This window comes from Channa argus, chromosome 12, assembly GCF_033026475.1.
Source record: "Channa argus isolate prfri chromosome 12, Channa argus male v1.0, whole genome shotgun sequence".
NCBI classification, from domain to species: domain Eukaryota; kingdom Metazoa; phylum Chordata; class Actinopteri; order Anabantiformes; family Channidae; genus Channa; species Channa argus.
In genome coordinates, this window is record NC_090208.1 from 2,751,536 (window position 1) to 2,767,760 (window position 16,225).

Sequence of the window (16,225 nt, forward strand, 5' to 3'; positions counted from 1 at the left end):
ACAGACCCTGCAGTGCATCATGGGTAGTGAACTCTGATTTAAGCGACAAAACGTCATCGAACAGTCATCAATTATTTCTATCAGTCCAGGTGACTTCAATGCAAATATAAAACAATTAAACGTAATTTTCTATAATACAATAAATAATTAGTTACACTGTGCGCTATAACGTTACCTTGATTCTTTTTTTCTCTTGTTTTTTAAAGCTGAATATGCCGTCGGACACTTCTTCTTAATGAAAATCTCGAACAGAAATGTCAAAGTTCAGTTTTATTCTAAAAAAACAACTGAGCAGACACACAAACATTTAGGCATGAACAACTTCTTCAGTATGAATAAACCAGAAACTATATTTTACATTTAACCAATGGGACTAGTAAAGGTGGAACCAATTACACTTATTAGCTGTGGCTCATGTCAAGTCAAAGTAAATGAAATCCAATGAAAATGAAACAATTTAACTGCAAATCAAGACATTCAAATACATTCACATAATATATGGATTTAACATAAATTACATCTGAACTGTGACATCAAGCTGTAAAACCCAATCCAAGATGAATAAGTACATGGGAGCAGTAAACGTCTAAACAACCTTATCTCCATGTATTGTACTATACCAAGACTATAGACAAATTTTTGAAATTAGTGTTTATCAGAAATACATGTATAAAACAATTTCTTTAAATTAAGAACAGAATTTTAATTTAAATTCAGTTCTTAATAAACAGCAGTGAATATGTGATCCTTGAAGACAGTGCTCAAAGCTGTATTTTACCTATTTTAACTCCAAGGTGGAGGCGTTGGTGATGTTTAAGCCTTTCGTTCCGTGCAAAGGTGCTGCCACATTGGCCACAGACATAAGGTTTGTCTCCTGTGTGGATACGTTGATGGTCTTGTAGGTTACCTAGACGTGAGAAAGTCCTTCCACACTGGTCACACCAGTACGGCTTCTCTCCAGTGTGAATGCGTTGATGGGATTTTAGATTGCATAAAACACTAAAACCTTTTCCACATTGGACACAGGTATATCGTTTCTTAACATTGTGAATACGTTGATGGAGTCTTAAGTTACCAAGACTAGTAAAAGCCTTTTTGCACTGATCACAGCTATAAGGTCTCTCTTTAGTATGACTGCGCTGATGAGTTCTGAGGTTACATAATGTAATGAACCCTTTACCACACTGGTCACAGCTGTATGGTTTTTCTCCAGAGTGAACGCGCTGATGGACCCTGAGGTTACCTAAAGCAATGAAACCTTTCCCACATTCATCACAGGTGTACAGGTTCTCTCTGGTGTGAATTCTCTCATGAATCTTTATATATGTCGATGTGAAGGCCTTGCCACAGTGCTGACACTTGCGTTGCTTTGCTCCTCCCTGTTTCAATCACACAAAAAAAGACACATATGCACATGAGTACAAACAATATACAACATGCACTAAGGCACTTTCAATGTACAACACAGGAACATAGTTCTGGCTTTTTACGACAGTTCACCTCAGTACCTGGCACAATGTACAGTGTATTAATAGTATTATAATTTTTATTACATTTTTTACTTTATTATTATCTTATTACTTTGTATATATTATGTATTATTATGTGTAGCAGCTACTGCAATGCAAATATTTCCCTTCTGGGATTAAAAAAGTATCTATCACAGTGTTGAACTTGGACTGTTGATTAAATTCAGGGATTAACCCTAAACATAACATACCTTTGCCTCCACTGCAGTCTTTTATTTTGTCACAAATAGTGATAGTGAAAACAATGTCATCAAATTTACATTCTTAAAATAATAAATGTTATTTGATGGCATTTAAAAGCAAAAGCTGGAACACCCATTTCTCAGCAACCACAGAAATAATTATGGTACTTTATTTTTATCAATCTACAAATATTTTAAAACTGCAGATACAGCACTCTGCTTTTAGATTGACTGTAGCATTTTTCCAACAGTGTTGGTTTAATTAATTCGACACCAGAGCTGATACAAATTTGGTTCATAGCTGTCCCAGTAAAAGACGTCCTGGACAAAGCCTACTCTACACATTTTCGGTCCAACTATTGATCCAAACTCTACATCTTTCTGGAGCTGCAAAGGGGGAAGCCACTACACTTAAAGTTGCTGACCATTTAGAGTGCACTTAAGAGTATTTTGAGACCATTCTGCGAATGGATGAGACCAATGTAGAGCTGTTCGGCTTGAATGACAAGCACAATGTTTGGTGACTAAATTCTTGGTGGCAGTATTGTGATTTGGACCTGTTTTGCTGCCTCTGAACCAGGACCAGGACAAGGGTTAACGTCTTTTTGCCACACAAACATATTTTAAATCAGACAGTTGCCACAAGAATATACATGTAAAAACACAAACCACTGTAGCAGACAGTATCACAGTCCACTGTATTCCAGGTGGTGATACTAATATGGACATTGCACAAAATATATAATCTCCAACTGAATGTTTTTTTTCTATTGCTGCTTGTAGCTGTATTTATTATGCATCTGTCTTTGTATCCAAAAATGCATCTCTGTGTTCAGCCGGATTTTTGTCCTGTCTCTTGAAAATGTGCTCTTTGGTTTCACAAAATGATCTGCTCTGAAAGCAAATAAGCACTTATTATTAATTTTGATTCTATTATTAGTCACATTTCATATTCATAGTTTGATTTCCATACAAAGGCCGTTCAGACAGCAAGCAGTACATTAAAATAATTCCGTACTTTCCGTAGAAATTGTAAATATATGTACACAGATACATTTTATGGATAATCTACTGCTTACAGAACCCACTGCTCTTTTAACACTTATCTTTGTCTGAGACTTTTGATCTGGATTTTGTTCGTTCAATAAAGCAGAAAATAATCTGGACCTATGATTTAGAATACAGAACAAAAGCGCGTCTTGGACTGATTTCCTTCAGAAGTGGCGGTAACCACAATTCCAAAGTGGATTTATTTATCTTTACAAACACGCTTTTCCCGAAAAGAAGCGGGTTATTCGACCCTCGTTTACTGCGTTATTTGAGCCAGTAACAAGCCTTTTTAAACGGATTGTTCCTCAGACTCTCGGTGTTAGCACACAGCAGCTTACGGTAACATTTAGCTATAGTATTTCATCAGCACTGACCTGAGCTGCAGGACCGGCGGGTTCGCCGGTCTGGTGGTCCAGCTCTTCCTTTATTCCTCCACTGTACTGGACCTGCTCGCTGAAATCCGGGTCAGGTTGCTCCTCTTTTATTCCTCTATTGCAGTGATCTTGGCGACTGAAATCCGGGTCGTGGATCTCCAACTTCTTTATTATGTTGTTCTGGTCCGGCTCAACGAAATCGCGGACCCGTTTTCGATCTTTTTTACTGGTTTTGTTGTTTTTCTTTGGTTGTCTCACATCTGCCGCCGCCATTTTGTATCTGAAATATCGCCACCGTGTTCTCGCGTTCCCGACTATTTGAAAATACCTTTATTGACAAGTCACTACATTTACATTTACATTTAGTCGTTTAGCAGACGCTTTTATCCAAAGCGACTTAAAAGTGAGGTACAAGGCAAAACAAAAACCATCACAGCAAAGTCCTATCAGAAAAGTGTTTACATTCCCATTGTTCTCTTTCATTTGTACGTTAAGTGTTTGGAAAATCTGTTCAGTATATACTTTCACCTTACATCATGTAGTTAAAGAAACTAAAATAGAAATATTTTGTCGCATTTTAAAAATGACATCAATCTCCTGCATCTGTATTAATTGTAGCACACGCAATAAATAACAATCACACTTTTTGTTGCCTGTAATTGGTTATAAAAGACCAAATGCAGTTTCATGCAGATGGAGCTGGAGGTTTTACCTTTACCTACATGTATTCACACAAAGTACCTGGAAACAATGAAGCTACAACAATCTGTGCGTACGCTTATAAATAGGCGACAACAACTTTTTCAATCTGAATTAAGATGCTGCCCTCAAAATTACTGTTTCAGAAAAGAGAGAGGAAATTTTTTCCAGTAAGTGGGTGGCACATTTCTGCAGTTAAATATTCATAGAAAGGTGGAAAAGAGGTAAATACTGCATCTCTTAAGAAAGTCATTATAAAACAACTACAAAAATATACTGGATTTGTGCTGGATCTCACAGTCCCATGAAATGTGACAGAAATGTTAGAATAACATGAAAACCCTCAAATTGCTGTCATTTGACAATTATTTTTAAGAGCTTGTGAAAAATTAACCAGGTAAGGAGTAAAATAATGATTGAAGTCACTAGACAAAATAGAATTGGGCAGGGTTGCGTCAGGAAGGGTATCGGGGTAAAAACTGGGCCAAATCAACATGTGGACAATGGTCCGCTGTGGCGACCCTGAACTGACGGGTTAAGCTGATAGGACAAAAAAATAAATAAATAAAAAATCAAATCAGTCAGATCATTCATATTGATCTGACTGATTATATTTTTTGGCCTGAAAGAAAGCTCAACCGCTAGTATTGCTACTTTCACTTCATCACATCAGTTACAAGTACATGCTCTAGGAATATTTTAATACTTTATACATTCAGACTTTTTTGTCAAAGAATTGTAACAAAAAATCATAAGAACATGGTGCAGTTTATCTTCAGTGTACATTTGTTAATGTTGATCTAAGTGACACTTCAGTGAGCATAGTTTTCCACATTGGTCACACAAGAGCAGCGATTGTAAAGCATTTATTTCTTGATGTGTTCTTAATTTACTCTTTCGGCTAAAATTTATTCCACACTGGTCACACTGATGTGATGTCACTCCAGTGTGAGTTTTCTGATGTTTGCCTAAGTTAGTATTTTCACTGTAAGTTTTTCCACATTGCTCACGGTCACACTGTAGCTCTCTTGCATGAATTTGTTGATGCTGTTCCAAACTACAATTGTCTGAGGAAGTGTGTCCACACTGGTCACACAAGTAGGATTTCTCTTCAATATGTAAACGCCTATGGGATTTTCTGTAATGTGATCTGTTGAAAGTTTTCCCACAGGGGTCACAGGTACATGGTTTTCCTCTAGTATGTATTTGTTGATGGACTTTTAATGCACTTCTTCTGGTAGAAGTTTCCCCACACTGACCACAACTGTATGGCTTCTCTTTAAAATCATTTGAAACGTTCATGTTAAAGTTAATGTTTTGTTTAAAAACTTTCCCACATAAATCAAAACATTCTGGCTTTAATTTATCACAAATGTTATGTTTTTGTAAGTTGTAAGTTGTACTCTCTATAGGGAAGGATTTTCGGAATTGTTCACTGGCATTTGATGTCACTCCAGTGTAAATTTCCTGATGGTTGTGCAAGTTAGTGTTTTTACTGAAAGCTCTTTCACGTTGCTCGTGCTTGTATGGTTTCTCTCCAGTTTGAATTTGTTGATGTTGTTCAGGCGAAAAGGGTTTCTCAATATGGAATCGCCTGTGTAATTTTATCTGATTTAATCTAATAAAGGTTTTCCCACATTGGTCACAGCTGTATGGTCTTTCTCCAGTGTGTATTCTTTGATGGACTTTAAGTGTACTTCTTCGAGTAAAGGTTTTTCTGCATTGATTACAGCTATATGGTTTTATTCCAGTGTGAAGTTCTTGATGGTTTCTAAACTTTCTCTTTTGACTGATCTTTTTCACATGTTGATCAAAACTGTATGGTTTTACCCCATGATGAATTTCTTGATGTTTTCGCAAATAACTTCTTCTAGTGAATGCTTTTCCACAGAGTTCACACCAGTAGGGTTTCTCTCCAGTGTGAATAAGTTTATGTGCCTTTAGGTTATTCTTTCGTGTGAAGGTTTTTCCACATTGGTCACACCTGTAAGGTCCCACTCCAGTAGGCTTTTTCTGAGGAAAACCTTCCCCAAATTGATCAAAGCCGTAAGATTTCTCTCTTGAGTGAACAAGCTGGTGAACATTAAGGCTGTGGGCATGAGCAAAACATTTCCCACACTGACAACACAGAAAAGGTTTTTCCCCAGTGTGAGTACGTTTATGAGGTTTTAGAGAGTACTTGTATCGGAAAGCTTTCCCACACTGATCACAGCTGAACGGTTTCTCTCCAGTATGAATTCTCTGATGAGCCTTTAGACTTGATGGTGCGCCGAAGGGTCTGTCACATATTTCACAGTAGGCACCTTTGGGAATCTCTCTCTGTAATGACAGAAATACACAGAAAGGTGAGGGTTAGATATGATGGTACGTACCAAAACAGTAACAACAACAAAAAATTACAACACACAAAGCTCCTCTTAAGTCAATTATGTAATCAATGATCATAGTTAGTCCTTCTCAGGGCAAGTTAAGTAATAGTATGCAAAGCTTTATTCCCTGTTCATGGCCTACACAGGACCCAGGATCACTGGGAACCAACACTATGTCTGTATCTCTTGTCTTCCCAGGATGTAAGTACAATGGGGGAAATATGCCTTCAACATGTATTCATTAAATATATTCATAGTGCAACTTTTCACATATAATTAAGACCAAAAAATGTTGTGTGCACTGAACTGGAACAGCACAGAAAATTTATTTCTAATGAGAACTTCAAGACACTTCCTGTATAAAGAAACTGGGCAGAAGCAGTGAGTCCAAGATCTGATTCGATCTGAGAGCACAAAAGCAACCAACAATCAACTCTCCTTGGCGAATGGTGACTGTTCACATGTACGTGTGATTTTTTACGTTTTTAATTTTTAATACATTTGCAAATATTTTAAAAGAAAACTTCTTTCACATTGTCATTTTGGGTTGTTTGTAGAATTCTGAGAAAAAATTGATCAATTTTGGAATAAAGCTGTAACAACAAAATGTGGAAAAAGTTCATTTCCAAATGCACTGCATTTTTTTCTGTGTTGCTTGTATTGAGCTTGTATGGTGTTGAGTATTCTTTTCTTTTCAACATGTTGTTTTTGGACAGAATACTACAAATTAAAAGCTGTATTTATACTACGATCATAGAATATTGACTGCACACAAGTTATCTCTATTTTACTAAATGTATCAGGGTAGTAAGTTTTTCAAAAGGCCAATGGAGTTTTCCATGTTGTAAGTCCTATAAACATAGAGGATCTGACATGACATTGTCATTTTACCACTTCCTGAAAGATCACAAACTGAGAAGAGAGTGAACAGTGAAAATCTGCAACATTTTTAAAGTAAAACAACCTATTTGACAAATCTTTTTTAATGTCACCTTTTGACGAGATCCCTAACTTCCTAACTAACATTACAGTTTGGTGCTATTACATTAGATGATAGAAAAGCTGAAAATTAATTAAGAAATATTCCTGCCTATTATAGACACATTTTTTTAAGCCTAAAAAAATAAATAAATAAAAACACAGAATAAAATCAGCAGTGTAGTGTAAAATCACCTGTTAACCCAAAATCACAAAATGTTCTGGTTAATAATAATAAAATCATCATTAAATCAAATAAAAGGCTAAAAGGTCAGATAGTAGTTTAAAAAGAGCACGTGAAGGACTTTAAAAGTCAGAAGTCACATATTAAAATCATCAACATGTTAGGAGCTGGTCTAAGGAGGCTAAAACAGCTGGGATGTGTTAATTGAAGGTAAAGGTGATTAATTCATAGGTGTCTAAGGCAAGTAAAAAGACTGTTACAGTATTTGAGACCTGAGGAGAAAAAGTCACGTAAACTGATCTGTCTTTAAAAAATAAAATGAAATATAACTGCGATGCTAAAAGCACGACTGCACAAGGTTTGCGATGTGCTGCTCAACGATTTCAAAGCAAACATTAAGATTCTTTACAACTGGGTGAACGTGTCCTAACGGGGACCAGTAGGTGGAAGGATCGGTTTTGCCAACAAACTCTTGTATTGAGCTGCAAATAGTTTCAAGTCAACAAGCTTTTAAGCTCAGGTAAGCAGTCATGCAAAGAATTCAGTGAACCATGATCAGACACAGGCTGATACAGTACAGAAAAAAAAAAAAACCACATTGATGGATAATAATAATCTACCCTGCACCTTGGTCTGTTCAATAAATAACAACGATTGACTGTAAGAAAACCAGAGCAGAGATCCAGACGTGAGCACATCCCACCGTCCAAAGCCAACAGGATGTCATTGGACACTTCACAGATGTTATTGTTGTCTGCTGATAAGATAAATTGTTTGGAAATGTATTTTTTCTGTATTTTACAAATAAAACTGTCCTCAAGATGGGTCTTTAATACTCGGTAAGTGATGGATTCATCCTTTCTTAACAATGTTTGCACTTCATTTAGTCAGAGACATAACCAGTAGGTAAAAAATCTATTTTAATAACTTTGACAAAAAAACGAACTGAAATTACATCAAGTGTGCGGGACCACACTTTTAAATGTGATAATATTTCTAATGATGTTACTCAAGTACAGAAATAGGCAAAATCACCCAGAATGGCCTGTATTGTGTGACAAACATAATGAGGTTATGATATTAGGCTTCACAGATGTTCTGACTGACTCAATTTTCATCAAAATTGGATAAAAACTCACAATCCACAGCTGAAGGGCCAGGAGCCATTAGTTTAGTTTAGGTTTAGTCTTGAATAAAAATGTGGGATCGTTTGCTGGGCAGCAATAGGATCAGATCAGTATTTTGATCGATCTTTACATAACATCAGAGTAAAAGCTCCATCACAGTCTCATAATGGACTTGATTTCCTGGTTTCATCCGTCTTCGCTCTGCTAAACACACCGCAGTTTAATGAATCTAAGTCCTGCAACAGAAGCCGTATGTGATTAGACATTAAATTTGTCTTTAGTCTCATTCTGTTACCCATTAACTCATCAACTCGGCCCTAGTGATCACTGGGACCAGCAGGGTCGCTGCTTCGGGGGTCCAGGTCCTGATATTACCCTTTATTTCGTCACTGTCCCGGCCCTGATCGATGAAATCTGTGTCCTGGTTTTCCTCCTTTATTTCGACCCCGTAGTTGTTCTGATCAGTGAAGCCTGTATCTTCGTTGTCATCCTTTATCCCGCAGCTGTTGAGGTGATCCTGCTCTGCGAAATCCGGGTCATGGTTCTTCTCTTTTACTCTGTTGTTGAAGTGGTCCTGCTGGATTAAATCTGAATCCTTGTCGGTCTTCATTTCATCCAAGTCCTGGTTCTGCTGGATGAAACCAAGGCCTTAACGGTCACCACCATATTGTGCCTCTGTGACGCTGCAATACCCTGACGCTCGCTTGAGGGAAGTGATTTGATCATTCACCCCCGCCCCTAGTTACTAAGGTGTAAATATCAATGCTTATTTAGCTTCCTGGGAATAAAAAACCTATAGCAGAACTATAACACACATTTATCTATAAATCTTTATGAAATAACAATTCTGGTTATTATGCAATAACAAATCAGCTGGTTCATTTGTGGTTTTGTTTTTCTTTATTTCTTTTTTTTTTTTAAATCACACTGTGGGCATTAGTAAAATTAAAGTTATAGAATCAATATGTCCATCACATCTAAACCAAATTGTAGCCTGACAAAAACTTAAGAAAGCGCAGCAGCAACCAACCCCCAGTAGGTGGCTGTACACCTCTTTACAATAGTGACAGATTCGGTTAAACACAGATGAGAGTCAAAATTTTAAAGATGTCCAACTATAGGAAATTATGACTCCCTTAACATTCATATCTGCACCAGATTTTAGGCTGAAAGAGTGATTGCATTGTTTTTACCAAGAGTAGAAGTCAACACAGAGAATTCTACCACATTATAATCAGAAACTGGGAAATAAACTGTAGTAACGATTCTTTCTTCTGGATTCACACTGGTTTACAAAGTCTGAGAATTAAAGGTTTAATTAGCATTTACTTCTGTGAGTGTGAAGACCTGAACGCAGCAACTAAATTAATCAGTTTCTAAACAGTTTCAGGGAAAATATCTAAAGGGTTTAGTTCTTGTCTACACTCCACGACCATTTCAGTAGAAACTGTGTCTCTATATTTTCCCAGGTGTGATGCACAAAAGAGGAGAATAATTCATTCAATAAAATAAATACACCCAGTGCTTGATAGTTTAAACTACCACCTGGGACTGTTTTTACATGGAAACAGAAATCCGACTTGTTTTAAGTTTGTATTTTAATTTTATTTTGTGACTTTAGCAAAAAGTCAATATGAATGTTTTCATACATGGTGCCTTTGTAGAGCAAAAAACTCAGCACTATGTGGCCAGATACTGAGAATGAAATAGGACAAAATATTATTAGATACTGTTTTAAAAAGAATCAAAGTTTGAATAAGTTTGCTACTTCAAAACCACATAAAGAGTTCAGCTGTTTAGACAACGGGAATAAAATGCTTGACAATGACAAAAAAATATATTTTTTTCCAAATTAAAATAAAATCAAACATAACAAAAAAAAATGGTGTCATAACTGTCATGAGGCTCCAGTAACAGGAAAGAAAGGAAGAGATTTTACCTTTAAGCACTAGAACAAAAAACAGAGCAAAAAGCAAGTGTTGATTTTATTAGACCTCTAAGAGGAAATTATCATTTCAGTTGTTGTTTGGCTTTTTTTTTTTTTTTTTCTTCGTCCTTTCAGCTTATCCCGTGAGTTCAGAGTCGCCACAGTGGATCTTTGTCCGCATGTGGATTTGGTCCAGTTTTACGCTGGATGCCCTTCCTGACACAACCCTCCCCAATTTCTACCAAGCTTGGACTCCCCAATTTTACTGGCACTGCACAGCTGGGGATGGGAATGGGCTGTCAGTGTCTTATTTCAGTTGTTGTTTGGCTGATTTGCTTTTTTTCCCTTTATCTTAAATAAACGTAGGTTTTGGCTTGTTCAAAAAATAGCCTCATGATGATCAAACTCAGTGGGTTTAGGAAGGATCCACTCTGCTTAGTGATGTTTACCTTTATGATTTAAGGTTTGAAAAAAAAAACATAGTCAGTTTAACTTTAACTTTAAGTATTTTTATGGACAATTTACAAAAAAAGTATATTTCATGTTAAATGAAAACAGATCTTTTTAAAGTATTAATCCAAAAATAAAAGCCAAAAACAATTTATTGCATAAAAATTCACCTCCTTTTAAAGTAACCTAAATCATCACTAGTGCAGCCAAATGGTTTCCAAAGTCACATAGGTGATCTCTATTTAACCAAATGAGTGATGGGAATGTGTTTAAAGGTTTGCAGTATAAATACACCTGGATCTGGAATCTGTTAGTGCTGAATCCTTATCTTGGCAAATATGTACATGTAAAGAATATTCCAATCAACTTGGTGAAACAACTACTGAAAAGCAGAAGTCAGGGGATGGATTCTAGTCATAAAAATGTCTTGGAGTACAGTTAAATACATCATTAAGAAACTGGAGTATTTTGGGGGCTTGTGTATATCTGTCTGGAGCACAACATCAGGTCTTAACACCGGGAGCTCAAAAGTGCATTTCGTCTTTGAACACTATCAGCGATTTCATAACAAAAATAAGTGGCAACAAGCAGAGACATACTGTAAACCACATAAAGTGGCAAAGAAAAGAGCAGAAAGTGAGAAATGGACAGACTGACTGCAGGACAATACGTAGACTTAAATATCACATTAAGACCAGTACAATTAATTATTAAGGGTTTCAGACAAGTCAGCCTAAAATTCAAGAAGAGCATAACGCTGTTGTTAATCAGTGAGATCCCAACAGTGATATCCGTGGGGATTCACAGGATTTGAAACTGCTTTTCTCCAAAGTTTTGTCCAAGGCAGGTAAATGAAATCTACACACTCATGACCAAAATGAGACATAAGACACATTAACACATTTTACACAGAACCTGTTGCTACAGGTTGCCTTAATTAAAACTTCGTATTCACTACAGATTTCCAAAAGCATTATTTCATTCATATTTTGAAATATATTTGACACAGTACATAAAATACTTAAGACACTTTCTTATTCTGTGAATTAGAATTAGAGAGTCATTCGAAACACCACTTAAACACTATATTCATTGTTTCACAATGACTCTACATCGTCTTCATTTAAATTCACTTGCTCAAAGAATAAAAATCTGAAACGTAAATTAAAAACAGCAACAAATACAACAAGGTTAAAGCAACTACATTACTAATATAACAGTTTAAAAAAAATGCCCAGTGCTTTGTTTCAAGAGTCCAAAGTGTCGACTTCAAGTTGATTGTTTTGTTTGTTAAAACAGTCAGTATAGTGTGCGGATTAGTTTTTAAAGTACTTGATGCAGACAAACCTCAAATGTCACAACTTCACAGTTTGTGTTCAGTGTGAATGTGTTAGTGGGTTGTTATGATACATAAAGTGGTGAAAGCTTTCACACACTCATCACATCATTGTGAGTTTCTACAGTGTGAATCCGCTTGTGTGTTTTCAGGTGACAGTGTTGAGAGAAAGTTTTTCCACACTGGTCACACAAGTAAGGTTTCTCTCCAGTATGAACACGCTGATGCTGCTTTAGTGCACTCTGTTCAAGGAAAGATTTTCCACACAGGTCACACCAGTAAGGTTTCTCTCCAGTGTGAACCCGTTTGTGCCGTTTTAGTTCACTGTGTACGGAGAAAGTTTTTCCACACAGGTCACACCAGTAAGGTTTCTCTCCTGTGTGAACACGACGGTGCATTTCTAGGTTCCATTGATGAGAGAAAGACTTTCCACACTGATCACACCAGTAAGGTTTCTCTCCAGTGTGAACACGTCTGTGGATTTTTAGTTTACTTGATGTGATGAAAGCTTTTTTACACTGATCACAGCTGTACGGTTTCTCTCCAGTATGAATACGTTGATGAGTTTTTAAATTACCTAATCTTCTGAAAGCTGCCCCACATTGTTCACAGCTGTATGGCCTTGCTCCTGTATGAATTTGTTGATGGGTTTTAAAGGTACTTGGGTAAGGAAAAGTTTTCCCACATTGGTCACAGCTGTATGGATTCACTCTAGTGGGAATTCCTTGATGAATCTCTAGGTTTGATGATGAGTTGAAGGCTTTGTGACACTGCTTAAAGTGGTGATGATTGTGTCTCCTTGATTCTGTCTGTTTCTAAAGCAACAGAGAAAGACAGAGTTACATCTGCATCACTATCTAGACCAAATCACCTTGTATCACAGTGTCTTAGAATTGTGCTGGCAGCAAGTGAAGCAAATATGTAACAATTGTTTAGTAAAACATTTTTCCTTGTGTTTCCACATTAATCATTAGATATTTATAAATTCAGGATAGATTTTACTTTCTGAAGCAAAATCATCCCAAAAACATGCAGGAACCTCAGCTCAGCTTACCAAAACATTACAATAAACCCTTACCATGAATACTTTAAGCACATCTAGACTAATTCAAAGCCTGTGACCAGTGTCACTATCCAAATACATACGACACACCTGGGGTGGTTTGTGATTAATGGGGCTATCAATACTGTTGTCTGTAATTAAACTGACATGAATCCTGAGGGGACAGGAGGTCTTATACTGACAACAAGACTTTGAGCCGTCCTCATTTATGGACTAACCCCTTATTTATGCTTGTGCATCGAATCAACATTATAGGTCGCAAATAGGTACTGCGTAGCTGGATACCTTATGCCGAAGCAACTCCCCAAAAATACACATCATCTACCTTCAACGCAAAACAGAAATCTAGATTAGGAAAGGCCAACGTGTACAGCCTGTCTTTTTTTAGCATTGCCAGATAAATAACAGACAAATGCAGCAATGTAGGGCTGAGTTATTCGGATTTGAAACAAAAAGTGCCAAAAGGAAATAATTTAGTTATGTGCTCAATGACAAAGGGTTTTGTTCTTCAGCTCCTCCAGTTTCTATTTAGCCTGAGACTGTCTCATTATCCTTTTCTGTCTAGATGATCCCGTACTACCTGTACGATACTTAAGTCTGGACTCTTTGGACACTGGTCCTTAACTGTCAGTGTTTTATCCACAGTTTGTTTTAATCTAATTTCACTACATTAGCAGTGAGTTTAGGATTATCATCATGTGGAAAAATAAAAGTGTCTTCAATCAGATGGACTGTGAAGGGTCTCAGTCATCTGGTGGTTGAGTCATATCAACTTGACTTCTTTGTTTTTAGTTGGAAACCTTTCACTACTTATCCAAGCAGCTTTTTGTAGAAGAATACTACTTACATGACTCAACCTCTGGATTCCAAGTGGATTCTGAAATAAAACTGGTCTGTAATTTTCAGCATTCATGATCCCATCAATTCAGACAAAATCACCAACAGCGCTGACAAACGTGGAGTCCAAAAATGACAGATCCTCAGCCATGTTTCACTGAAGGCTGCAAACACCCGTTCTTCCTTCCGTCTCCAACTCTTCCTTTCACATATTATCCAGGATCGGACCAGACTTTTTTAAAACTCTGATTCATCCTTCCACAATACTCCATTATACTAAGTGCAAGGGAGATCTCAACAAATACTTTAGCCCACGAAAGCTATTTACCACCATGGTCCTAGTATTTTGTAGTTGTAGTTGTATGTAATAAATGTGAATGGTCATCACAGAATTGGCAAAACAACTAATCTAAATGTGGCGCAAAACCTTTGCACTGTTCTGTAAATCTGTTAACTAAAATAGTCAAATAAATCAGTGGAGTAAAAAGTACATTTGTCTCTGAACTGTAATATGATAAAAATATATCCTCATCTTATGGATCTGCTGGTTTAAATATCACAAATAAACATGTTCTTTAATGTTTTAAATGTTAGTTTTGTATTGGTTAAAATTACTGGTCGAGTTTAAAAAATAAACATCCATCAAGATGAGCAGAACCTACTGTGTCATCAGAATAATAGTGACTCTACATTCTTCTATCATCAGTCAGTTTATTAGGAACACCTACAGCTAAGTCCTTTTAATCCAAAAGTCCTACATTAAATCCTCTGACTACATGAAGGTGATAATATTCAGTTTTCTTCAACTGTGTCATACTGAGGTGTTTCTGTATTTAGTCTATAGTTTCACTGATACAGATGTGGTAAAATAAATAACACAAACTCCTGTTAATTGAACACAACAACCTCCGATGAACAAGCAGGAGAATCAACACATATGAAACGTATGTGAAGTGGATTAGTTTCACCTAACTGTGTGTGTTTGATGGTTCTGAATTCATTTATTTTGCTCAATGCAAATTGTTGATTTTAAATTACTAGAAATAATTCAGATATTTCCAACATCAGTCAACCATGACTCCATCAACCATTTGGTCCAAACTCTGAACCAGGACATTCAGTGGCCCACTTGAAGCAAGTACCTGTTGGGCAATGAATGGTGCTAAAGAATGTGGACCCCCGAGCCTGTGAATCATTGTTGTCTTCTTTTGGACAGGTGTCACCCATTAATCCCCTCCTCAGTCAGTCATTCCAAAACCAGCTTATAGGATGAGTTTCCGTATTTATGGATGGGACGAACTGCACCTGAACCTGAAGTGTTGCAGCTCAGCATAGACTCGGTCACAAACTAAAATATAAAAATCCACGTTTAGTTTAGATGTTTCCAGGTTTAATCTAAAACCGATACGCGGATTTTACGCTCGTTCTTAAGCCGTTTTACCCATTAACTCATCAACACTGACCTGGTGATCGCTTGGACCTGCGGGGTCGGAGATCCATCGATCCGGCTCCCGGTTTTCTGGCTCCCGGTTTTCCGGCTCCTGGTTCTCCTCTTTTATTTCTATCTTGCAGTAGTCCTGGTCTATGAAGTCCGAATGTTGCGTCTCCTCCTTTACTTCAGTCTTGATGGTGTCCTGCTCAGTTAAATACGGGTCCTGGTCCTCTTCTTTGATTTTAACGTTGAAGGAGTCCCGTTCGATAAAATCCGAGACCTCACTGTGGCTCGCTACCGCCGCCATGTTTTGCTTTGCCAGTCTCGCGATTTCACACGGTGTTACGGCAACTTGAAGCTCGGCCGAGATGAGTCGGACTTATCTCCGCCCCCCTGCGTAACCGTTGCTAAGGTGTAAGATCAGCTTCCTGTTGATGGGGTTCATTGTTTTTTGCTCCTGTGCTGCTTAAAATTCATCATCCTGTACATGAAGAACTGCGTGTTACTAAAACGTGTCTATGAATCATAATATGCGTTAAATATTACCTGTGATGCATATTATATTATTTACTATCACTGAGTTTTATGACATTATTTGGGGCGATTGTGCCTCAGGAGGTGGAACAATCATCCACTGATTCCACGTTGGTGGGTTTGATTCCTGGCTCCTCCTGACACTTATTAGTGT

The 16,225-nt window shown here is 37.1% G+C and overlaps 1 pseudogene; it reads right to left on the reverse strand.

The window, feature by feature from the left end:
- Positions 1–138: 138 nt before the first annotated feature.
- On the reverse strand, positions 139–15,859 carry LOC137138041 (zinc finger protein 665-like; annotated as a pseudogene).
- Between the last annotated feature and the right edge of the window lie 366 nt (positions 15,860–16,225).